Here is a 26,228-nt window from a genome sequence, read left to right as displayed (position 1 = left end):
TTTTTAATAAAAAAAAAAAAAAGAAAGAAAGTGAAGCCATTAATATGAAGGGGGAAAGTTACTTTAAAATATAGTATGATTCCCAAATCTATAGAACACAGATTTACAGGAAACCAGTCCTGAATATCCTTAGAGATATGGCCTTTGCAGTGACCTTCAGAAAAAAGAAAGTATATAAGAAAGCCTTAAGTACATAAAATCTTGGATCTTTGTGTTAATGCTACTTGTAAACCTGCTATTTCTTTTCCTAATCTAATGCAACATCATCAAGAATTAGGAGATCTATTGTATTCCTAGATTCCCTAGATTCAGTTGTAACTCTACAATAGCTTCTCAGTCTTTTGGCTAAGATCAAGAGCAGTTCTAACTCTATAACCCAATCAAGTCTTGTAATTTCTCTGTTTTTGCATTTATTTGCCCAGGAAAATGGATTAGTCAAAAGATCTAAAATTACATCCCTCTCTGTCATTCCAGGATCCTATAATTGCCTCTCTGACCTTAAAGGCATAAATCTTTAAAAGGCTAATTATGTTCTACAAACCAAACAGTTATTCAGAATAATACTTCAGAATAAAGTCTGCATGAGTTGGTATCTAAAATATAAGTTTCCCACCTTGTGTGAAACTTGAAAATTGCATAAAGCATAGAGTGTAGTCCAGGATTCATTGTCAAATATCTGAATTCCTTTTCACATCCCATTCTAAGAGAGCCTGGGGTAAGTGGAATCCACACAAGTGACTCATTTACAGCTCATCCTATAGAAAGTGAGATGCTAAGGTCTCTATGGTCACTTGTCGCAGGATCTGGAAGCATTAGCCAATAGAAGCAATGAGGCTAAGAAGTGGATTTTAGTGATTTACATACTCATTTTCATTTCAAAACTCGTTAAGTTATTAAGTATACTGTAAAGTTCACTGAGTGATCACTGTTTCCATTTAGGTTAAGATCCATGGAAACTGAAACTCCTTTCTGACCATGAATACACATAAAATTTAAACCATTTATAATTTCTGGGAGCTGACATGAACCAATTCTTGCTCACGATGTTGCTATTCATTCTTAGGGCAGACTCACATATTGATATATCTTATACAATTTAACAGTAAATTTGAGGCCACAGTTCCCTTACGACTATTGAATCTTAAAAATCCAGACTGTGACAAAGAGTGTAGCTATAGTAAAAAATAGGAAAAGTTAAAGAAACTATCTAAATTGGCCCAAACACGTTATAAGGAAACACTCAAGAACCTTACAAGCACCTTCAGAAATTTTACAACAGACCTGTCCCCAAGTTGCTTTGTTCTGAAATGAAATAAGCTTAGAAATAATTAGCGTGACGAAGTCAGTTTCCCCTGGACCTGATCCTTGGCATTGCCAGAAAACTTAATGGTGTCTAAAATGTTGCCAATAACAGTTGGCTAGACCCTACATAGTTCTAAAAAAAAAAAAAAAAATCTCTGTAGTCATGTAAATCCCTATGACCTCAAACCCCACAATGGCTAACAATTATTTTACAATTGACAAGAATTTCAACACAGTGTGTCGGAAAAGACCTATCATTTTCAGAGATCTTGGTCTCTTTATAAGCACTTGGGAGTTCTGCCAGACAACAGACTTAAGTCATTATTGCTGGACTGCTAGATGGAAATGTAAAGATATATTTATCCACTCTTCTGCATTATATAGCCATGGCTACTCAGGGATGGGCAGTATAAATGGGTTTTTCTTTTCATGCTATTAATTATAAATTGGGAAAACCAGAAAACAGATCAATTAAAGACAAGTTAGCCCAGCTAAAGAAAGTGCTTGGCAATTTCCTTAAGAAAATTGTGGCAAATACAAAAAATATCAATAAACCCGAAGAGAAAGAAGCTAAATAATGAAAGATTATTTTATTATTCAATGTCCTTTCTAATGTATAAATAATTAATAATTTAAAATATTTAATATTTCCACACTTGGATCAACTGTTTTCTCCTGTTAAAACCACAAGGTGCCAAATGTTTCTTTTCATAGTTTTGTTAATGACTAAAGACTAATCTCTGAAAAGATTTGTTCCTATTGGGTTTGCGACAAGGTAATTCTGTTGTGTTTCTTCTATATATGAATCTAATCTCCCTTTAAATTACTTCATCTCCTTTCTTACTATCTGATATCAATATAAAGATCTAATTCCTGTTATGTAAATTCAGATATTTATGTTTTTAATGATCACAAAAAGGTTCTCCCCCCTTCTTGAATATACAGACTATGAGCAGAGATAAAAGTTTTAGATAAATCAGGAAGTAGCTCAAGATGTTGCTAAGTGTAGCAGCATACATAATTTACGTGAAATGTTTAAATGTCTCCTAACAAAAAATGTAAAATGAACTCTGAATGATAATATACTATGTTTGATGCTAAAGTAAATGTAGTAAAGTAAATGTGTACATTTATTAGCTAAAGATAATATGTCATGGATATCTACCCACCTCAAATATGAGAAATTATACAGTTATACCAGAAATAGAAAATTATCTGCCAATAACAGAATATTTTGTTTTCAGAACAGGAATGCAATAACTTAGATATATATCTATTTTTTCAAAAGCATTTCTCAATTCAAAAGCATTGCTAATAATCACCAAAGCTGTCCTCAGCCTCTCACTCTGTCCAAATAGAAGAGATTATAAATGCTTAAAAATTATCTAAAAATGATCAATTCACCAAACTCCCAAAAAAGCACTGTTTGAATAAACAGGTAAATTAGTAGAATTTCAATTTCAGAAGTAGGAAAACATGATTAAGCTGTACCTCTAAGTGTTCTGGAACTTTATCATTTGTCCTTTCACACATTTATTTAAAGCTACCATCCAGGCAAAGAAATTTTAGTAATCTCAGTAAAACAATTTTGAAAAACGACGTTTGCAATCCTTGTGATCCATTTCCTGATCTAAACCCACTGAAGTTCCATTAGTGTCAATAGAAATCTTGTATCTGATACCACTGGAGAAAAAAAAAAAAAGCCCTTACTATTCATTTCAGTTTGCATTAATCTTCTGTTATGATATGAAAGACTTTTCAAAACCAGGTTGTATTTTCATTCCAGTGGTTACCTATTTATACATTGCTTAATGGCCTTCCTTACCTTTTTCTTATTTTATTTTTTTACTCTGATTTATTATTGTATTATGTTCTTGAATACCTACCAATTGACTGCAGAGTAGTAACTTTTTTCTATGTTCCTCTTCCCCATTTTTTTTCCTACAATTTTTAGTTTTATTATTTAGTTTCATTTGGACCTTGAGTTATTGCTATTTTTCATATATTTTTTTGTACAGAGGCCTTTAATTTTTATCTTTACCTTATATTTAGTTACATACTAACATTTATATATACTTTTAATATACAGAACACTTTTGTAGAGGTTTCCCAATTATTACTTAGTTAGAAGAAACAAACAAACAATCTCCAGTGATGAAAGCTGTTTTCTTAATAGCTTTAATTTTCAATTGTCTTATTAAACATAGTTTCTTATATTGTCAAATGTTACTTGGGCATATTTCTGCTCAGAGTATTGGCTTATAGTTTTTTTCTGTTTTTTGTTCATTTTTCAAGGCCACAGATAGTTAATTATGTTCATATTAAATTTCATTTCTTGATTTTCTACATAATCTCCATATGAACTTAATGATTCTTTTGCTCATTTTTGTAATATTGATATATTTTCCTATATTCCCATTAATAATATCACTTCTGTCTATACATATAGTCTAGATATGTTTATATACTTGTTTTGATATTGAGGGAATAGTTGTAGAGTTCTCTGATTTTGTGGTTCTCTTTATTATTGTATACACCCTAAATCTTACTTCCCCTCTGTTATTCTATTTCTCATTAACAAACTGACTACAAAGGAGTGTATCTCATTTCTTTTCTTTTTGTCCTCCTTGCAAAAGCTGAGTATTTTCAAGACTACCCATTTATATGCAGTTTAATTATATCTTCCTTTTAAATCAGATCAGTCCCTTTAAATTACAGGAGTGCTGAAGTCTCTGCCCAGTAGTTATTGTGTAGATATTCACAAACATCTCCCCAAGGTTTGGATTTTGGGTTTGTTTGGTTTTTTTGTTTGTTTGTTTGTTTCAGATTTAAGATAGATACAATATTTTTGCAATGTCTTCCAAATAACCATTACAATTCATTGCTTTCCTCCCTCATCTTCCTCACATTTTTTTTTCGACCTGAAAGTGGCAACGATATGGTGGGTAGTAGAAAATAATGTTAAAGCCTAGCCCTAGCCTAGCGCTAGTAAGTATTCCAAAGATACATAATAAAATGACTAAAACAGCATATCACTGATTAGGAATAGAAAGCCAGACCGATGAAACAGAGACTTCATAAATAATAAGTATATGTTCTGTACTGGCATGTGTTACATATATCATTTAAAATAGGAAAGAAAAATGAAGTTAATCTAATAAAGGTGTGAGGATATTTTCTATTCATATGGGAAAATACAATATTAGATTCCTATCTCACCTCACATATAAATATTATTTCAGGATAATCAAATTTCCAAATGTGAAACTTTAACAAATAAATGAATAAAGTCAATAATTAATCATAGAAGAATGTTCTTTATGTAATTGTATCATGAAGAAAGTCTTGCTGAGCATGCCATAAAGTGCAGAAAATATAAAGTTATACATTAGTAAAATAGGCTACCTACAAATCTACATTTTCTGCATAGCAAGTAATATCATTGACAAAATAAAAAAAAGGCAAAACAACTGGGAAACATAACTGAAAATATATGGTAATGGTAAAATGATTAAAATGTTTATATAAAATATACACAAAGGATTAATAGGAGGAACAATTGGTAAACTAACATAACTTCAAGATGTTCCACTCAAAATTAAACCTAAAACAAATTTTGATACCCAAAGAAATACATTTCCTAGAATTCATTACTCTACTCATACAATTCTCACCCTCTCTCTACTTTCTGGGTGGACCCAAATACAACCAGGTCTTCAATTAACACCTATCTGCCAGTCCAATACTCATGATACATTACCTCCTAAATTCCAGACCCCTGCTTTTCTCCTCTTCCTTATCTTAACAGTCAATGAGTCCTGAAAATTCAACTTCCTTAGTGTCTTATTCCAGTTTTCAAAAAGAAGACAGCAATCCTTTAGATGGTCATGAATTGATTAAAGGGTTATGAGTTGAATTGTTAAAGGAAAAATTTGAAAAGTGCACACTGTATGATTTCAACTATGTAACACTCTAAAACTATGGACACAGTAAAAAGATAAGAAAAAGATAAGAATTGGAAAGGAAGAGGGCTAGATAGGTAGACTAAAGGAGGTTTTAGGATATTGAAACTCTTTTCCACAATATTATAAATGTATACACACATAATTATAGTATTTTAAAAAAATCTGCAACACAAGAATGCATGTTACCAATGTACATTATAGCTCTGGTCAGTTTAAAAAAAAGAATAGCATTGTGTCCCACCAAAATTCATGAAGACCTAACATTTGGTACCCTAGATTTTAACTGAATGTGGAGATAAGGCCTAGTAAGAGATAGAGTAAAATGTAGTTACATGAATAGACTTTAATTCAGTGTGACTGGTATCATTATAAAATTAGGATGTAGACATTCAAGGAGGTAAGACTGAATGAAGGCACAGAGAGATGTTGGCATCTATAAGCAGCAGAGAAAGGACTGGACCAAATCCTCAAGGCTTTCTAAAGAAACTAAATATGGTAACATCTTGATCTCAGACTTCTTGCCCCCAGAAAATATATTTTAATAAAGCTACCCAGTTTGTGATGCCTGTAGTAGCAGTCCTAGCAGTATAGCATGGCATACCATAGGATAAAAAATAATGTGCATCACAGGTAGAAAAAATATGTGTAAGTAAAATGTGAGTTTCACATGTGGTGCTATGTGCTCATATGTATATATGTGTATAGGTACTAAGTCAATCTGTGTGTTTCCTATTATAGGTTATAATTTTATTTTTTTAAGATTTATTTATGCATCCAAGAGCTGGGATGCAGGCCAGAGTTGTGCAGAGGATGAGAGGATTCACAAGAGACAGAGTGGGGAGCAGAATAGGCAGACCCACTGAAATATACTGCTGAGGGGAGCAGTGAGAGAGAGAGAGGTCTGCTGTGCCATGTGGGTCACTTTCCTGGCAAGGGATCAAACTTCACAGTGCCAATAGCTTCACAGTGCTAACACTTAACCCCTTATGCCACCAGGGAGGCCCTAGGTTGTAATTTTAAATCTTAGAAAATGCTGATATAAACCATTCAATTTTTCCCCTTTCCCAGTACTAGTACCTTACACTTCACATCCTTATTTCTTACTAGAACTGCCTCAAACATTTACTGTATGATTTCTGTGTTTATTCCTTTATTTGACAAGTATTTATAGAAGAATTATGTGCCAAACACTGGTAAAGTTCTGGAGCTATGGTGCTGAATAAATAGATTTGCCTCCTACTCTAATTCACTCATACCCTAATATGAGGGTGTATAATAAATGCATAATTCTTGGCCCTCCTACTCTTGGTCCTCCCACCTATTTTCCAAACCCTGAGAGTAATTGCCCAAAAAAGCACACTGGATCTCTCCATTTTGCTCAATACCCATCAGTAGCTTGCCAATGAGTTTTGTAAAGAAGTGCAACCTATCCCACATCATAATAGATTTATGATGATCTAGTCTCTATTATAACCCATCTTTTATGCTTCTTGCCTAGATTCTAAATTCTACACATATTAAAAAATGGACAATGCACCTCTCCAAATATTACATGGCAACTCATACCTTCTTGCATTTGCATAAGTTTCAATATCAGGTCTCCATCTTCCCACTTATTTGGATACACTTTAACTGCACCTTACTGTTTCCCCAAATCTCTTCTTTCTACTTTTAATATCTTCTTCCTCTCCTACAAAATGTCTCCACCAATCATCCTACTATAAACTGACAGCCTGATCACTTAGCATCAATCGTACATGGGCCTGTGAATTCACTAAGAATAAGAAGTTATTTCTGTTCTTGCTTTTTCACACATTAGCACATTTTCCAAAACATAAATGAATGTACAAGTAGAAGATGAGTAGACCCATGTGTGGATGGATGGACAGAGTCACTTATATGGGAATCTTTATAATCATTACTAAAGTTACTCATCAAAATTTTTTGAAAGAAATAAACATGATATATGGTAAGAACAAGATATGGTAGTGGTATACAGAAAGGAGGAAAACATCAGAGAAGTATAGCTTGCAGTAATTGAAATAAGGAATTTCAATATTTAATACATTATGACTTATTGTATTTTGTGAAATACTTTGATTGAAAATGCCTATTAATGATAAATGGAATTGGTTTAGATATTTTGTTCTTCTTACAATGAAGACATAACTTTTACTGAAGACTTTGCCCCAGTACCAAAATAACTTGTTAGTCCTCAAATATACCAATAAATTACTAACATAAATAATGACAAAGAAATGAGAAAAATAACTTAGAAAAATATTGCATGCATAACATGTGTGGTAAATTGAGCTTAAAATAAAACACTATCTATAGAAGATTTTGATTAATAACTGACTAAAGGTTTCTGTTTATCTATCTATTGTTATCTAAAGACTATATCCTGAAGATCGTTAAAATGGAAGGAAGAGCACAAGTACTAGTGTCAAGTTTTGCTTAGGTTGCAGTCCCTTCTTTATAAATCTATGCCTTCCAGATATTCATGCTTTTATGCCAGTGCTCATCTTACATTGTTCAAGCAGTGGTTAAAAAAAAAAAAAGAGAGAGAGAGAGTGGAAAAAGAATGTAGGAATAAAAATGTGACTGCCTTAGCCTACTTTCCCCTTTTTGATATCTGAACAAATATGTAGAGTTTTGCAACATTTATTCTTTGATTAAAACTAATATGTTTGTATCCCTATTTTCAGGATGAAACATACTAATTGTCTATTTAAGCACTGACTGGCTAGAGGAGCTGAACATGGTAACAAAATTGACACAATCTTTTTATGATTACCTATAATTTATTAATTTTGTAGATAGTTGCTGCATAACACATTTCACTGTTTTCTCTTTCCCAAAACTGCAGAAAACAGTTTAAACATAGAACTTGACACAGAATTTTCAAAAGGTACCTGAATGGAACCTTTCACTAGACAGTTAAGCCTTTCAAGACAGACAGCAGAGTGGACAAGCACAGGCAGTGTATTTGGGAGCAAACAGGAAATATCAGCACATCATGCAAGTAAGAAAATCTACTATATATTAAGTATTAGGTATGACATTTGCAACAGACATCTGAAGGAATAACAGTCCATAGGAAAAGTGAACATGCCAAATATTAATTTTACTGAAAAATACTGGCCCAACCTATCAGTGCATTAAACCTCAGACATAATCACTTTTAGCTTCTACCACCCAATGCTTCCTACACATTCATCATACAGTGAAACTTACGCAAAAGTTGCTTGTTAATTCCAGTCTCATATTACAGACTACTCCTCAATTAAAAGCATATCAGTTATTATATTCTTAGCATACTGCTTTCCACAGACAGGTCTCTGGACTAAGTACTGTAAATGAAGTCTCTCCTACATCACAAACAGAAGCTAAAGTACCACAGAATGCTTCCTCTAATCACCCTAGGGAAATAAAAGCATATTTTTTTCTCATTGCATTGTGTTAGTTTTTCCTTAACTTTCTTCATTTTCATCTTTTTTTAATCAATTTCTTTTCCTATCATTCAGTCCATAGTAATCTCACAACAGGAATTCCACTATTACAGTGTTATTTGTCATATAACTAATCCTCAAAACAGAATTTCATGGTAATTGTTATTATTCCCCATTTTGCTAATAAGAAAATCAAGATTTAGAGAAGTAAATTATATCTCCCAAAAGTAGGCTTTTTCAGGGATCAAAATGCGTAGACCCCTCCCCAGTGTCTATCTTCTAAATATAGTTAGAAAAACTATGAGTTAAAGGGAGTTTAAATGCATACTATTAAATATAAGCAGTCAATCTGAAAAGGCTACAACATACTGCATAATTCAAACTATATGACATTCTGTATAAGTCAACCATGAAGGTCAGGAAGTATCTGAAGTTAAGAATGACCTATAGGGTCATGAAACTCTTTTGACATACCAGGTAGCTAACACAACTGGAAAGAACCCTTGATTTATGCAATACTCAGGCATGTTGTGCAAAGTTTTCCCGAAGGGGGTGGATCAATCTACAGTCCAAACAACAGCTTAAGAGGGTTCTAGCCAAAACTTGTTTCTGGACTTTTGATATGACCAACTATCACAGGTATGGTGTGGTACCTCACTGTGGCTTTGATATGTATTTCACTGATCGTTAAGTGATGATGAACATTTTTTATGTGCTTGTTCGCCATCTACACAACGTCTTTAAAGGATAACTTTTTAGCTCTCCTACCCATTTTTGATCAAGTTGTTTTCTTTCTGTTGAGTTATATAAATTGTTTGTAGATCTTAGATATCATTCCCTGTTAGATACTGGCATGTAGATATTTTCTCCAATTCAGTAGGGTGTTTTTATTTATTTATTTTTGTAATAGTTTTCTTCCATGTGCAGAAGTTTTTTTGAGTTTGATATAACACATCATAAAAATAAGTAAGCCTATTCTTAGTCCCAAATGATTATATTCTCTTTTGTTTTTCTTGCTTTTTGAGATGAATTCACAGATATATTAGAAGTTAGTATTGTGGATTGTTTTGCTTATGTTCTCTTCTATATATTTAATGGTTTAAGATCTTATACCCAGGTCTTTTAACTAGTTAGACTTAATTTTTGTTTATCATGTGAAAGAGTGATATAGTTTCATTATTTTGCATGTAGCTGGCCAGTTTCACCATTTACTGGATGCTTTTTTTTTAACTCCAGTGAATAGTCTTAGATCCTTTATCATATATTAACTGTCTAGGTGTGGGATTACTTCTGAGTGCCCCATCCTATTTGTCAGTGTGTATGGTTTTAGCCCAGTATCATCATACTGTTGATTACTAGAGCTTTGTAGTATAATTTGAATCTGGAAGTATTATAACACTGTTCCTCCTCCTTTTCACTATGGTGTCTTTAAGTCTTCAAAGTCTTTTGTGGTTCCATATGAATTCCAGTAATGTTCTTCCATACCTTTAAAGAGTACTATTGAAACTTGGATAGGAATTCCATTAAATTTGTATATTCTCTTAGTAACATGCCCATTTTGGCAATATTAATTCCTCCAATCCTAAGTAGGGACTATATTTCCATTTCTTCAGCTTTCATCTATTTCTTTAACAATGTATTATAGTTTGTATTACATAAATCCTTCATTGCCTCAATTAAGCTTACTGCTAGATATGCAATCTTTTTGATGTGATTATCTATGGGACTGTTTTCTGATCCAGTCACTATGGAAAGCTGTGGAAAGTTTCTCAAAATATTAAAAGTGGATATGCCATATGACCCAGCGTTCTACTCCTAGGTATCTGCCGAAAGAAAATAAAGTAATATATGTACTCCTCCTATATTCATTTCAGCACTATTTACAATAGTAGCAATGGAAACAAACTGATCAAAAAATTAAGTGGATCAGGAATATATGGCATATATACACAATGGAATACTTGTGTATATGTGTGTGTGTGCATATAAAGATAAACTCTTGCCATTTTCAACAGCATGAATGGAACTAGAGGAGATAATGCTAAGTGAAAGGAGTGAAAAGAAAAAGACAAATACCACATAATGCCACTTCTATGTGGAATAGAGAAAAATAAAACAAAAAGTCAGATAAACCCAAACCAGTACCAAACCCTAAAAATCTGACTGTAGAGTTCAGGCTGTCAGAGAGGTGGTGATGGGGAAGAGAACAAGGTAGCATGGAGCACAAAGGATAACTGTGGAGGTCTATAGCTGTTTTAGTGATGATTGTGACATGACAACAATATCTGAAGACACCTTGTACTGCTAAATCACAATCAGCAGTACCTCAATTTAAAAAAACGCTAAAACACAAAAATGGCTTCCCAAAAGTCTTTAAAAGGAGTAATCCCTAGTGGTCCACTGTGGTAACCTGCTCATTAAAGCACCTTGTGTGCTTTCTCCCCTTTCTCACATTATTTCTTAACTCCCCTAACTGATCTTCCCAGTATTACTACACAAAATTGTGCCCAAAACCTTGAAGGAGTTTCTGGATAATAAAATCCTGATTTAAAAGCTTCAGAATCTGTCCACTCATTAAGAAATCATAGAAAATCAGGCCAGCCAACAATCTGGAACAAATCCTATTCTATGGATTAAATCTAAAAAGATTTTCTCAGATATGGGACTAGCAACGCTAACACTGAAATAGTCCATGCCAGATAAAATGGTTGGTTAGTGTAATCTGACCATAACAAATGAGAGTCAACAAGATGGCATACAAACTCATTTTCTACATTTCATGTCTAATTATTGGTTATTGCATAAGATTATAAATTCATCATGATGAAAGATGCTTAGATGTAACTACTAATACAATCTACTAGAACATCCAGGTAAATGAAAAAGATCTGTAAAGGGGCAAACACTCTTAACAACTGTTTGATGAACAGTTTAGAGCCCATCCCATTACATTTTATAATTTAATTTGGAGTCTATCTTCCTATAACTTAACTAATCACTGAAAAATGGTCCTGTACTGAAAAGTGCAATCTCTAGTTCATATATAAAGGTGAAATTGTATTCTTCAAATATCTGAAAATAATGGTACTTTCCCCTTCATTATTCCTTCTATACAGTGAAACTCTTTCAGTTGCCCTTTGGCATAGTATTTTCATAGTTTTTTTGTTTTGTTTTGTTTTTTCACTTCAGGGCATCCTCCTCTTGATTTATGCCCATTCATCAATGTCACTTTAAAGCTGAATATAATACTCTATACATGATCTGCATCATATAGAATTCAGGGATATTAATTCCTTGCCTGTTTTGGATATGTTACTTATGTTAATGCAACAAGATTGCATTAGATGTCTTGACAACTCTGGCTCATTATAAGTCCATACTGAACTTGTAGTCAATTAAATCTGGGGTTGTTTCTGCACATGAACTATCATTAATCTAGAATTCCTACATTATATATTAGGATAGGATTTTTTTAATGCAATTGCTAAGCTTAAATTTATCTGGCAATCCTCAGCAGAATTTGCCAGAAAATTTGAGTATTTTATTAGTCAATATATCATTCTGTTTAATATCCATCTACATATATGAAAAGTGGTCCTTTTTAAGCTTTCTTCAAGTCATTAATGAGGGCCTGGCCACAAGCACAGTTACAGGACTGTCCTCTTGTTACCTGACCTCTTGCAAGGTAACTTCAATATATGGATCCATTAATCAACACACTTTTGTTATCATTGGTTAAGCTACCATTTACTTAATGGTGCTTTTATTTAGCTCAGTTATCCCCATTTTCTCTCCCAAGAAATAACAAGAGACAGTAACATGTTTTACCAAAGTCCAGTTTTCCAGTAAATCTGAGGCAGCCTAGTGAATAAATATTCTACTCACGCTAGCAAAGAAAAAAACAGGTTAATGTGTCATTCACCTCACACAAGATAGTTCACTTCATTTTACCAAGTTGCTGAAAATATTTATCTTCATCATTCAACAACAAGAAATCCAAATTCTTAAGAACTCTTCGGAAATTCTGAAATTACTCTTAAAATACTTCCAATATTATTTATAATCTCTACAAGTTATCATAAGCATACAAAAATTATTTGCTGATTAAGAAATAATAGTTTAATACTAATTACAAGATACCAGGATCTACAGAAAAATATTCAAATACTGAAAAATCCAGCAAATAATGTATTTGATTTTCTAGCAAAGTCACCAGAACACACAAAATTACTTGTCAAAATTGCCATTTTTAGTTATCTCTCTCTCCCATTCACCATGATTATACACTATATCAGGAGTAGTATTCCCAGTACAGTTTTTACAAGTCCTGTTAAGGGACAGAATCAAGAGATGCAAACATTTAAAACAGCAAAACAATGTAAAGCAAATCCTTAGATGCTGACTACAGAATGGAGATCATAAAAAGGGAAAAGGTGGGGAAGGGTGAGTGGAACAGGGGATTGGATGGTGGTAGCTGGTAACAAGGTCTATGGTGGTGGATGTGATATGATATATATATTTCTAAAGGTATGAAGATGTACTCCTGATATTTATATAGTGTTGTAAACCAGTGTCACCTAAAAAAAAAGTTTTAATTAACACAGGAAGGTTCTCTTTACCATTTATCTCCCCCTATCATACATTTAAAGACTGCTCTTTCCAGTTTGAAGTTTCTCCCTGACAAGGAAGGAAATAAATAGTAGTGAATGGCATTCTGTCACATCATCCTGTATGTACCACAAGCAAACCCTGACTAATTCCTTCTCTTGAGACGTGGTCTAGGTTGGCATCTTTCTCAAAGGCTGGCATATTTGAGCTCAATATATTCAGAACATTTTCCTGCAGTGTTCTGCCACAATTTTAAAAACACACTTTATTTAAGATATCCTACTTTACTTTTTACACATGATCTTTAAAAATAGCCAAGCTTACCCATAAGCAGTAAAATTAGTCTTACACAAACACACACACACACACACAGACACAGAGAGAGAGATTGATTATTCTTTCTGGTGTTCATAATAAATAAAAAGCAAAACAATGTTTTCTAGAATAACATTTTCAGAGTGCCTGGAAGAGTAATTAGCTTGTAGTAAGGACTTTAGGAACTCCATTATCAACTATATATTTCCACCTCACTTTAGTTTCAATTCATTTTAAATACCTAGCTATGAGATTATAACTTAATTTTCTCTAAACTTCTTCAAGTATACCATCAAGAAGACAGAATCAGGTCTCACCAAGTTCACTTTCCCTGTCTTTAGCTATAAAGAACTTATGTAATTTGTGGTCACTTACACCCCAAATTTTTTGACACTGTTCTTTTGCCAAGTTAATTGTTCTTATTTGCTTAAAATCAGCAGTTTCTCACAGTTTACTTACATAGAAATTCATTACCAGGCAGGAAAATTAATCATGTACCCACTCCTATGTTTTTAGTAGAAGATTCTGTTAACATCCAAACAGTAAAAAACATCTCCCACACCTTTGTATCTTGTCTCTTTATCAGTTTTGAAATCTTTACCTGAGAAACCACTGTCATTCTCTATGTGATCAGGTATGTTTCGATCCATTCCCTAAAAAATATGGGCTCTAATTTTCTTTCTTTATATTCTTTCTGAAATATCTCCACCATTCATCATACTTATATTAAAAATGAATTTTCCTTCTATGCCTTTACACTCGATGTTGAATAAGACATATAGTTTCTACTGCCATATTATATTCTAAATTTCTGGTCATTAAGTTTCAATGATATGTGAGGATTTATAATCAAAACTCAAAATGAAATTTTCAAATTTATTTTGTCATTAGCAAACTGATATCATAATTTTTGGTCCCAAACATTTATTATTAATGGCACTTGCCTACTAATCAACATCTTCATAGTAATTTTAAATTTCCAGGCCCCACAGAAACATTTTTCTCTCCTGTCTCTCCTTTGGTCACCTCTCATATTATATTTTAAATTATTTTGCCTTTGTTAATAAACTATTACATTCATATAATTTCTCCAAATCTTTATCTTCAACCCTGAACAGGAAGACAGTATACATTTACAGCTACTACTCTTGTTTCAGGTTTCAGAAAGAAACTCTAGGCCAGTTGCTTTAAGAAATTTATTCTCTGTACCAGTTACCTCTAGCTCTGTAGTCACCTCATAACTTGGTGGTATAAAGTGACCATTTATTACTCCTAAGTGCTCCTTGGCTGACTGGATAGTTCTTCTACCGGCCTTACCTGGCTCTCATGGGTTTGCAGGCAAATGGGTATGGAATGTCTGGACACATAGCTCATTAAGGGCAAGCAGAGGAAGGAGTCCACCCATGATAAGGCATTAAAGTATACTGGAGCATTTCAAAGTAATATTAAAAATGACAAAGTCAGCCTGCTTTTAATTATTATAATATGCCAGTCTGTCTATGTATGTTATAGATAAACTACCCCTCCCTACAAAAAAAGAAAAAAATATTGATAGCTTTTGTCTTTTCAGACTGCTATTAACAAACAACCACAGATTAAATGATTTATAAACAATAGAAATTCATTTCTCACCATTCTGGAGGTCAAAATCCTAGGATTAGAGCACCTTCAAGATCAGGTTCTAAAGAGAATCAACTTCCTGGTTTGAAGATGTTATCTTCTTTCTATGTTTTCACATGGTGGAAGCTGTCAGCTCATTTTAATAAGGGCAATAGCCCCATTCACAAAGATTCCCCCTCATGACCTAACCACCTCCCAAAGGCCCATCTCCAAATACCAGGAGGCTGGATATTACATTTAATGTATAACTGGAAGGAGACCTATAGCATTGGCCTAATTTCTGAACAATTCTGTCATTCCTGAGTTTTAATAAAATATACATAAGCTCCCCATTAGGTTATTTTATTACTTATCTTTCAATAAATGGTTTACTGTAATCTAGAAGCTCATTTAGAGAGCTCACAAATAATAACAGATGACACACCCAATTCACACAGTCTCAAATATACCGTTTTGTTTTAAGGATAATTTACTGATTGGGAATTGTTCAGGATTTCTTTGTGTGCAATTTGTATCTCCAATCCTGTGGAGATAAGCACATATTCTTGTTTTTAAGTTTTGAAATTACTGATAATAGAATGAGAGATTAGAGGGAACTCAAGGTCTCATTCTTATCTTCATAATCACTGCCCTGTAACCCTTGGGGTTGTTTTTTTGTTTGTTTTTGTTTTGTTTTGTTTTGTATATGAAAAAGTTTCTGAAGTTGAAGCAAAATGAGAAGTGTGAAATACAGTTGACCCTTGAACAAAACAGGTTTGAAATGCGTGGGTCCAATTACACAGTAATTTTTTTCTATCTGTAGGTTCCACATTCATCATTCAACCAACACTGGGATGTCAAATTTTCAACTACTCTAGGTGGTTATCCCTAGCCCTAGACTTGTTGAAGGGTTAACTATGTAATACTTTTGTTTAATAAATACAATTTGTAGTTCATAAAGGAAGTATTTCGTTCAATTTGAACATATTCAAAATTGATAGTTGTTCATTATTTTGTCAATTATTATTTTAAAAGTAAAGAGTATGTCGAGATTATTATTACTATAGACAATATATTGCTATGAATGGTAGAAAGATGTTAAAAAGGATCTACTACAATATGTAATGTACACTATTAGCTAGAAAATCCAAGACTTACATGGAGCTGGTGCCATTAGCTGAGATGCCTGGATCTTCTCCACAACATCACTCATCCTCCAGTAGGCTAGAACTGGTTTCCTCACAAGATGATCTCAGTGCAGCATTCCTAGAAAGTGAAGATGGAAATTGCAAAATTTCTTAAGACTGAGCAACTGAGTGGCCTAATTTCACTTTTCCCTGCACTCTATTGGTTAATGCAAATCAGAAGGCCAGCTCAGACTCTCAAGGAATGATAAATACACTCCACCACTGGCTGGGGAATGGGGGAACAGTCTTAATAATATATACACATGCCTCCCTCAGGGGTCTCTTTGTGGTGTAATTTAAAAACTGCCTAAGTAAATTGCTGCAGAAAATTCACTTATTTCTTCTTATCTAGAAATTGTGTTCCCAGTGTGGTAGGGTTTCCTGGAAGTACCTCCTTTAAGTCAGTTTGGTTCCTCTCCGTCACATTTGAGCAATTATTACTAATTGCTTTTAAGTGTCAGCAATTAATACTGATTGGCCTCAACTGTATACACCCAGGCTCTGGCATCCAACATGTTCATGATCTTAAATACCAAATATTTCAAAATCTCTTGCTTGCCTCTTTGGCTTCCTTTGTCATTTTAGCTGGGCAGTTAGGGTCTATATGGTATATCTTCCACAGAAGAGGGCACTTTTTGTAGCAATTTAGCTGCAAGTGACAGTAAGAGACAGAAAAAGAACTCAGTAATAATTTCATGTGACCCAACTGGCAGAGCTGGAAAGATAGTATGTCTTCCTCTAAACTCTCATAGCCTTCTATATTGACTCACTTTATGGCGAATTCACTTTTAACTTTATTATACTGACAAATGCAATAGAAGATTTATCTGGGTAAACTTGGAATGCTCTTGTAGCAAGGTTCATGTTACCATCTCCTTATCTTTGACATCTGAAATAGGAGTCTGAAATATGGTGAGTCCTAAGAAATATCTAATGATAAATTATCAAATGAAAACTTCGCAGGCACAGCAAAAGAATTTTAAAGTGGTGTAATCTTTAATACCTATACCAAAGAGTACAAATCATGACTAAGTATCAATGATTACATGTGAAGACACTGACTCAATATTTTCACTCTTAAACCTAATTTTCATATTCTTAAATTTAGGAAAGCCATTATTTCCTGCTTCTTGGGGTGTAAAGGAAAAAAAAACAAAATGCTTTTCATTTCCTGAAGGTTTCAACAGAAACAGGAGGAGCTACGCTGCCTCCTCCACAGCCACCCTCTAGACCATGCAATGTTCATCTCTGCTCTCTTAGCCTTGTCATCTTTTCATTTCCTTCAGCTATATGTGTCTTCAAGTCTTTTGTCTGCTACCAGAGAACAAGTATTATCCTAACAAATAAGTGATTGCTTGAGGAAATGAAAATGTACAATCAATCTTTTCAATATCTGTCCAATGGTTATTTCCAAAGAAGTAAAAATGCTGATACACTTCTGGTTTTTAAGAATATAGTGAGAAAAAAAATATATCCAAGGATCCCAATTAGTGTTGGTCTGTCCAAAGGAAATTATATAATTCTGTATTGCTTTATTCAAAATTTTATTTAATTAATAGTTTCACTTAGTGACATTACTTCATGTGTGATTCTCAGACTTCAATTACCATCAGAATCACCTAATGGTCTCCACAAACCCAGCGTGCTGGGGTCATTTCCAGAGTTTGATTCAGTATATTGGGCTGAGCCTCAAAACCATGCATTTTAATAAATTCCCAGGTGATGTTGTTATTACTGATCCAGGGGCCACTCTGAGAACCATATACATGCATGGCTCCTAACTCCAACACATCCTTACCCTTTCCCATGCAATTCTGAATATTCGTCACAAATGAAATGCATCTATCATTAATAACTGCCGTTAAACATAAAAGTAAATTATAAGCATTTCACATTGACGTCATCTGATCAGTGTAGGGCCTACAATGCACAGGACAGATTCTTTATGGATCCAGGCAGAAGGGTAAAGAAGAGTCCTGGAGCCATCAGTGGTTTTTTTCAGACTTTTAAGGGTCTGTCTACACCATCTGTAGTGAAGCAACCAAGTGGAAGGCAGGCAGGAGGATCCCCTGGGAGGCAAGCAGGCCCAGCTGAGGCTTTATTCTCTGGGTTCACTCTGATGGTCTCTGTAGATGCTCTCCACTCTGATGCACACCACCTTCTGTGATGCTACCCCACTCTGTGATTCTGCCCTAGAGGGCAGTCTATGAGCTCAGGTCTACCCACTTATGCATACCCACACCATACTCCAGGTGCCCACTATCAGGCATGCACCCACAGTCCCAAGAGCTGCCTGCATTCAAAGCAACAAGTGATAGCCACAGAGCACAAAAGCCTAAGCAATCTTCATTAACCTTACGATCATAATTTAAAATTTTGAAACCATAGGTCATTTTACTAAATCAATATATCAAAATGATTTATTAAATACAAATTAAGAAACTCCAATAAAAATAATCAACTATGCCCTACGAGCTAACCCAAATACTATATTAATCTAAGACAACTTCACCTTGAAGGTAGGAATAGAAAAAGTGTCAGGATCTTAGAAGAGAGCCTATGTAGGCCAGTGATTACAAATAAAATATTCAGGAAAGGTTCAGATAAGGTACAGGGACATAAAGGGAATTGAGAAGAAAAGAATAGATAGCCAGATTTATTCAGACTTTTGCTCAAAGAGAAATATTCAAAGATGAAGTCTCCATGACGACATAGGCAGTATGTCCCCACCTGGCACCAATCTGTAGTTCTCAAACACCCATCTTCACTTTTGCAATTTCTAATTTACACACACACATGATACCACCTTCAATTTGGCTACTTTCTTTTTTCATTCCCACTTTATATCACAATACCCACAGATCTCTAACAAATGTTTAATAAATGAGCAAGTCAATTAATATATGATAGAAATAAATAAAAGTTGTAAATCTAGAAAAGGGAGTAAACTGCTTCCTGCTCTGCTATGGAGCAGGTAAGAGTTTTAGTTAAGAACAATTTTACTTTTGTAGAGTTTGAAGGAGGTGGCCACGTGCAAATCTTCTGTCTATAGGGTGTGTACTGTAATGATCTAGAGACATCATTAATATAGGTTATAATGTGGATGGCAACAACAAAAGTTATGGAGAACATCATCTGCCTAATTAGACACACAGGCCATATGGAATAGTGAGGACAGGAAGCAAGAGTTACAATTGAAGATTGTCTAAGGTGACAGAGGAAATCCACAGTAGGGGGATTAGGAATTAAGACTTGCATGTATGCAATGTGAACAGATTTAACCTCTCTCAACCACAGCTTATTTATCTGTTAGAAAGTTGAAATACTGCTCATCTAACCTCCAAAAATGCCTGGAAATGCACTTTTCTCAACTGGTTTGACTTCTCTCCATAGCCTTGCGTTGCTTCTGATTTCAGGTAACCCTAGTAACATTAATACCAGTTTATTTCTGCTCCTAACACTGACCCTCCAAACTGTCTCCTGCTATGGTACTTTTGGTAATGTGGACCTCTTGTGTCATGAACAAACATATAAAGTTAGTAGTGTGCTACAAGATATTTAACAACCAGTGCACTGGTTGATTTAAATGTTTCCCAATTTCTATAGTGTAAATACTCCTTTTGTGCCAACTTCAAGCTACCAACATGAAATATCTGAACAAAGAATGCAAAAGACTACAATCAGCTTTGATGAGCCTATTGGAGCTGACTCCAACATAGCACTACATGATGTTGATTAGAGACATCAACATACCCACCATTTACTCCAATCTCCCATCCTTGTTTCCTGTTTTTAATTGCCTGCTATTCTTTTTTCTTGCCTGTCAACTCTTGGGACTTATCAATGTCACTCAAAAATTACACTAAATTTGCTTAGTCCAGCTAGTGACCTTGGGGCTTAAACTTCCAGTCTCTGCTCTGTTAATTCATTCAACAAAGAAAATGGTCAGTATTATTACCAATGAGCTAGGAGTTGACTCTAGAGGTTCACATGAAACCTGCTTAGAAATTAAAACCAAAAATATTCTAGTTACTAAATGTATACCTACGATGATCAATAACTGACATTTCCATATCTTCTATTTTCAGAAAGAAGTTACACAATTTCCCATAGAGTAAGTTATTGGAAAGGCACAGTTATAAATATATAGGAGATATAGGAGATCTATAATGACTTAGCTCTGTGAGCCCGTCTGTTGTCCAATTTTCAATTTAATTTTTTGTATGTTTTTTCAATCCCTTTGAGCAATGGGAAAAGAAGTACCTCTGTAGATAGGATTATATCCAGAGTAAATAATTGTGCTATACCACATTCTGAATTTTTCCTCCCACCAAATTTAACCTTCCCTAACAGTCTTCCAAAGTCCTTTGTAATTGGATTTAATACCCAGAATCTTCTCTTACCTTCACCCTTTTCCCAGGCCCATTCCTGTTAAACAGAAAATAATATAACACATAGCATATCAAGTTAAGTGAGTCTTTGCCAAAGTGTGGGAGGTAGGAACTTCTGAGAGTCATACTACATAAAGAGCATCATGGGACAGGAGCCAATTCAAGACCTTCTTTCAACTGCTAAAGAATTAATAATCAGGTACATTCAAGAGAGAACAGAATGCTCTGCAATTGCAGACCAGTAATAATCCTCTTTCAGGAAGACTATTGAAAAGCATTTATAAGTTTTCTGCTTAGTTTTAGAGACAGAAACATCCTTAGTATGGAATTCATCTCACTGCTAGATATGAATTATATAATTTAACTCTCTGGAGTCTAATGCAGAACAACTGATTAATATTAGTGCAACTTCATTATATGCTCTATACTTTAAATGCTCACCTCTCTGTTTGGGTAATTTTAGCTCTCATAAGGATATTTTGAAATGGAGGCATTACTGTAAAAATAACCTTGGATTTAAACCTTTGTATAGATAGTAAATCAGGGTATGGAACCAGCTCTTTAAAAAGCCACTGAAAACTGAGAGAGAACATTTAAAATGCTATGTTTTGAAAAAGTTTGCTTTGGTTAATATATTTTCCTCACCATTTCCATTATTGGATCTTTTTAAAATTTAATTGAAATTGTCCTGTAGACTGGCTGCCTGATTTTAAAAATGGTAAACAAGATGATCATTTTGCAGGTGCTACCTGCTTTAAAAATACATGCAGTAAAGTACAATCTTACAGAATAATTAGGAAGTGATTATTTGCATTAGAAAAAGAACTATTCTGTTACAAAAGGATTTGTGCAAGTTTTTTTAGAAAACTATTTTAATGGCGCATTTCAAAAGTTATTGATTTACAACAATTGAATGGAAGAAAAGAATCAAGGAGAAAACTTAAAAAAATGAAAGATAAAAAATAAGTGTTTTGCATAAGGAATAATAAATGCCACCAGAAGTTGACTTAAATACCAATAATGGCATTAATGCCAAAAGTTCACATATTGCTCATCTAGACCTTTCAGCCAAAGTCACCGGTGTACTTACTTATTACTGACAAGGTTAGCAAGCTGGCGAGAGAGGGTGGGAAAAGACTTTCTAGATTTATACCAATGTTCAAATGCCTAGGGTAAGACATGGGTTTCCTGGGTGGGATCCAGATATTCTGTCCACTGTCACTTTCACTAACTCCAAACACCGGCCAAACCTAACTTTGAAAGGACTAACTGGATGCTCCTGGTCCTAGAGTTTTGCTTCTTTGCTCTAAATGGCAGATTGAAACATTTCAAGAATGAGGAAAGATATTAAGGTAAAAACAAGGAGAGGGTAACAATGCTACTTCCAATGTTGCATGTGTCACTTGCCTGTTCTCTTACATATTCACACTATTTTCCCATTTCCAAAGGCTTCCTTAATTATTGATCACATTTATCACTTACAAGCTTCTCAGCAACTGATGCTTTTAAATTTGTATCAGCTCAATAGCTCACACATCTGCTAAATATCTTGTCTTCCGATTAACTCATTTCTTTCTGTCTCCTATACTTGCCTCCTACCTTGCCAGCCCTGTGATAATCAGTTTACCTAATATATTCAAGGCCCAGTGCCCACCAGCTGACCAGGACAATTCATGTCACAATAATCTATTCAATGAAAATACACACCATATATATTTGTTCTCTTGTGCTTAAACTTCCCATTCCTAATAATTGCTGTCATCTCTTATTTATAGCTCCACCTGTCGTATATTTTATGGCATATTCTGAGCTCATTACTTTTTCCTCTTTCCAGGAACTTCCCAACCCTTCACAGGGTCAGGAGATCAGCCCCTTGGCAATCTTGTTTTAACCAAGCAAGAATGGATAGCTGATTAAAATTAGGTCAAATTCTTTGCTGGGAAATTTATGTCTTGCTTCACTAGACCTGTAAAATGTAACTCAAGAAGTAAGGACAGCACATTTCTATTACATAAACTGAATAAAAGTAGAATAATATAGAAAGAAACAAATGCTTGGAAGGTAATCAGATGTGTATGTGTATAAGAAAGAGACAGAGAGAGATAGATAATACCATAATTCCTAAAAGTCTTTCACAACTCTACCAGGGTATAGTAATATACTAGGTTATAGTTATTCCCTATTTATATACTACAGCTCTGGAGAGTGGTGCCCTTACATCTTTGGATATTTATTAAGGTTAAACCTTCCAACGTTGGTTTCTGTTACACAAAGAATTCTAAATAACTTTTCCCTCTACTAGCTAGTCTCTGTTTTCTCCAGGAATGAATTGTAGCTTCTTCTCCAGAATATTGGATTTAAAACATCATCCTCTTTGAAGCCTATCAAGAGTAGCGTGTTCACTCTGCACACACTTTGGGTACGCTCCTATCCTGTGCACTTCAAAGCACACTCTTCACCACCCTATTCAATCCTGGGAAGAAAGGGGGCAGCATTTCCCCAAGACCTGGCTTTTACAGGGTACTGTTCATCTTTACTATAAATGACCCTGAGTGACAGATCAGCTATAAGACCTTGGCTCCCTTAGAAGGTATCCCAAGTTTGGGTTGCAGCAATGGATCTTTTTATCTATTTGCATTTTTGTGCTACTGTCAGAGTTAAGAGACTCTGCATGGCCTCTCCATTTATTCCCAGTTCTACTCTGACATCCCGCTGTACCTCACATGCACAAAGGTATGCTCTTCTACCCGTGTTAGAGAGTGAGACATGAGCCTCCACAGCTTCCAATGTACAAAACTCCCTAACAGACCATTTCATCCTCTAAATTTTCTGTTTTAATCATTCAATATAAAAGCCCATGGAACTCATACTCAATGGTGTGTGTATGTGTGTGTGACTGTGTGTGTGTGTACCAAATAGTTGATCGATTTTGAGTGGACAAGCCTCAACGTAATGGGCTTCATTAAGACTAAATACATCAATTAGTACTGAATCATAATAAATTTACTGAACTAGTAGTACTGACTTCTGTATGAAGGACTCAAAAAGTAACATGAACCTCAATATACACAAGAAATAGAAATTCTCTAAATTTTATTAAAAAAAAAAAAGAGGACCCAGTGAAGAGCAAAATACTTGGCAACTTTAGTCCCAGCTCACCTTAGACATCTAATGTCTCTCAGATCTTTTCTTCAGTTTGTAAGAAAACTATGTTGACTGATAATGCAGATATATGGCAAATCATGCACAGTTAACAGGACTCAAAATTAACTCTACATTAATTCTAAGAAGGAAAGAGGTGCATGCAAGAAATGCAGCCCAATCTAACAGTTCTCTTACATACAGGGAAACACTAGGGTATGGTAAAGACAGAATTAACCAATGAGTCTACAGATCAAATTACTATAATCAGTTTTACAAATTGCCCCATGAGACCTCTATAGGACATAAAACTATCCAAGTCTGTTTGCCTTTTTTTTTTTTTTTTCATTTATACATTGGGTATAATAATAAGCACTCTTTTTTCAGGGAGTTGTCATGAGGATCAAATGAGAAAATGATAGAAAAGGATTTGCCTGACATGGGATGATAGTGTAATAAACTGCCACTGTTACAAGTCCTTCTTAATTCCTTTCCTTAGAATTAAATTTCAATACTTAAAATTATTATTTGACCTTATTAGAAACTTTCTATTTTAGATTTGCTTTGTTACTTAAACAACTTATCAAAACCTCACTTTTGTCCCCTTAATAGGTTACTCAAAATGTGTATAGAAAAAACAGTTATGTCAGCTAAGCCATGTCTCTGAAGAAGTGATGAAATGCTAGGGCATGAGGTAAGACTAACACCATCCTAAAAATGGATCAGAGATGAGATAATAAATGTAAAAGAGTTCTGAAAGTATAAAGCACTATACTACCGTGCATTCTTATTAATGAGAAGGGATTGGATTCCAGTGACAATATTTTGCTGCCATGCCCAAAGTCACACTACTATACCTCAGACATTGCATAGACAGTTGATGTTCTGACTAAGGAAGAATGCCCTCCATCACCCTCATCCCTGAATGGACCCCAAACATTACTCATGCTTCTTCATCATTCTTGTTCAAAAACATTTGTTTATTTCTGAATGGGATTACATAAAGTTTTCTTTCACATCAATTTAAAAACACATACCCACACCCTTGATGTCTGTGTGACTCCTTGATGTCTCATTTGTAGGCCCTCCCTGGTGGCGCAGCAGGTTAAAGCACTGCACTGAGAAGCTAAAGCCACTTCCACATGAGTTCGATTCCCGCCCTCCCCGGAGGTGACCACATGGCGTGGCAGACCTCTCCTGACCTGCCTGCTGCTCCCCTCAGCAGTGTACTTCATTGATCTGCCTGTTCTGCTCCCCACTCTGTCTATGGTGAAGCCTCTTGCCATCCCTGAGCCTCTGGCCTATACCCCAGTTCTGTATGTACAAAAGGATAAATTTTTGAAGAAAAAAAATCCTTCATTTTTAGCAGACAAAACTTAGGAAAATGAACTTTTAAGTCAAAGGTCAACTCTGTCTTGAGAAGAAGCCAAAGGAGAGGATACATAATGTTACAGCCACACCCACCAGCAAATAGGTGCTGTGTTTCCTGTACTGCTTTGATGAGATGATTTTAAAGTGAACCCTACCAATGACCCTCTTAAGAAAAGACATGGGCATTCTAGTTTCATTGTCTTTTTTTCTAGAATGTGTTATCACAGAAATAGAATCTTGACATCCCTTCTCTTCCTTCACCTTACCCACCAATCCGGTAGCCCTGAAGCAGCAATTTTACATGGTCAGAAACCTAAGTTTAAGAAAATTCAAAACATTTTTAGGCAGTTGGGGCACTGAGAACATTTTATTACTCATCCTGTTGTTTTTCTTCATTCATATTAAAAGCACAAAAACAGCCAGAATATTTCTATGTTTGCTTATTTAATTTATAAAATGATAGCCACAGTTCTAACAGAAGAACTGAAATATCTCTCTGAAATAAATGAGTTACTAAATACTGAATGTCAGACCTTAATAATAAAAGCCCAAATTAAAAGCATCATTTAATTTGAAGGGACCTGAAGAGTCACCCAAATTGACAGTTCACAGTTAAGGAAGCTGAGATCCAGCCCTCCCTGGTGGCGCAGTAGGTTAAAGTACAGCACTAAGAAGCTAAAGAGGTGATCCACATGGTGTGGCAGACCTCTCCTGACCCACCCGCTGTTCCCCTCACCAGTGTACTTCAACCATCTGCCTGTTCTATTCCCCACTCTGTCTCTGGTGAATCCTCTCACTGCCCCCTGCACCTCTGGCCTGTACCCAGTCTTGTATGCATAAATCTTAAAAAAAAATCACCTGGTGGCGCAGCGGGTTAAAGCACTGCACTAAGAAGCT

The sequence above is a fragment of the Condylura cristata genome, unplaced genomic scaffold, assembly GCF_000260355.1.
Source record: "Condylura cristata isolate star-nosed mole 26May11 unplaced genomic scaffold, ConCri1.0 scaffold00002, whole genome shotgun sequence".
In the NCBI taxonomy this organism is placed as follows: domain Eukaryota; kingdom Metazoa; phylum Chordata; class Mammalia; order Eulipotyphla; family Talpidae; genus Condylura; species Condylura cristata.
This window is presented reverse-complemented; position numbering follows the sequence as displayed.